Genomic DNA, 1,846 nt, shown 5'->3' on the forward strand with positions numbered 1-1,846 from the left:
GCACGAAAACAAGCGCCGTAACTTAATAAAAAAAAATAAAAAAATCCTTTCACTGGACGGACGGCACAAGAACGGAAACTGCTCAAAGAGCACACACACACACGACACATATTAATGAATTAATAAGGGGCACAAGTAGAACCTAGTTGGGCGATACGTAGGACACGGCACCCACACCAGAGGCCTTGCACAAGCACAGCACTGAGCACTGAGCACTGAGCAGTAGGTCACAGGACAGAAATGACGTCCACGCTGAGTAGGCCGAAGGCAGGGAATTACGGACGCACGCGAGGTCACCCACAGGCACTTTCACCGGAACCACGCCACAACACCACGCTGCAGAGCGCGCACTGCAAAGCGAAACCATGCGCTCACCTTCGGAAAGCACGGAGGGCGGGCGGCACAGAGAAGCAAAAAGACGTCAAAAGCACATCGCGATGAAGCGGCGGCGAATGAACACTACTCACTGGTGGAAATGGATATCTCCTCAAGCGAAAACATGCAATGACCACGCATGGTTTAAGATGCACGTGGGAGACGCGCACACTTTCAGAAACCAGGTACGCCAACGCACGCGGGCAATAAGACGGACAAAACGCGTCGAAAATACATCGCGTGCAAGCAGCGCCGACTGCATACTACTCACGGTTGCAAAGGTTTCTTACAAGTTTGCACTCCAGAATCTTAACGCGTTGGAAAGCGTCCGAGCTCACCAAGAACCAAGAACTATCACTCCGCAGGAACAACGCAAAACAAAAGCAAAAAAAAATAATAATAATAATAAAAAAAAAATGTAGGAGACCGCTAGATAGATGAAAACGCCGTCATACTTTGTAAACAGAATTTGGAAAATAAGTAGCGCCGCCAGGTGGTCGGCGCCCAAATAGATGCGGAGGCGCGCCTAAATTGTTTAAATATTTGCTGTTTATATGACGAGATGACGTAATGTAAAATCAAATCAATTAATTTAAACAAAAAGTAAAAACTAAAAAAAACAAAATTAAAAAAAAAAATGAATGAATAGTGGCGTCATCTAACGAACCTAAAGCAAGGCTCCGGTTTTCGAGCCGTTAACTGCACAGCGCCATCTGGTTTGGATGGTAAAAGACACAAAATACGCAAGTGACAATGCTACGCGAGAGTCGGATGGTTGTTTTTAGCGAATCGGGGAAGTACGCTGGCGTTGTGCTTGTTTACGTGAGCGAAGCGAACGCGAGGGGTGGCTGGACCGTCGCGACGAAGTCCCGACGAGTACACGCGTCCCTAATGGTTCAACAAAGAAGAAAACTCGAGGAGCGAACACACTTCCGCCATGTGCAAGCAACGTGAAGGCAAGGACACTCGAGAGAGGCACACAGTTTCGTTTTCGTTGGCTCTGCAGCGTCAAAGTCAGCCTTCCTTCCTTCGACGTGCAGCTTTCGTTCACCGGCATGGTCTTGGTGGATGGATTACGTCCCCACACTTGTGAGTGAGGTGAACACCTGTCCAGAGTTCCGAGTGACACCGAGCTGTTGAAAACGAGGGACCTGTTGACCAAGTGAAATTGAGGATACTGCACGACATTTCAATGTCGCTTGCTATGCATGCAGAAAATAAAGGCGCCACGAAAAATGTTGTTTTCTTCTCCTCTTTTTCTTCTTTCAGAACGCGGCTTGTCGAAAGGGATACGTTCGTCTATGCAGCACAAGGACACCTCATTGCGCCTGCAGCGCATTTACTACACGGTCGCCGGACACTTTTGACGAATAGGGTCAAGAAGGAATGTTCAAACGACCGAGCACATAATATTCCAAGAACGGGCGCGCGTTACGAGCCTCGGTCATCAAATATATCGTGTCAAGAAATA

This window comes from Ixodes scapularis, unplaced genomic scaffold, assembly GCF_016920785.2.
Source record: "Ixodes scapularis isolate PalLabHiFi unplaced genomic scaffold, ASM1692078v2 PGA_scaffold1__304_contigs__length_218370807, whole genome shotgun sequence".
In the NCBI taxonomy this organism is placed as follows: domain Eukaryota; kingdom Metazoa; phylum Arthropoda; class Arachnida; order Ixodida; family Ixodidae; genus Ixodes; species Ixodes scapularis.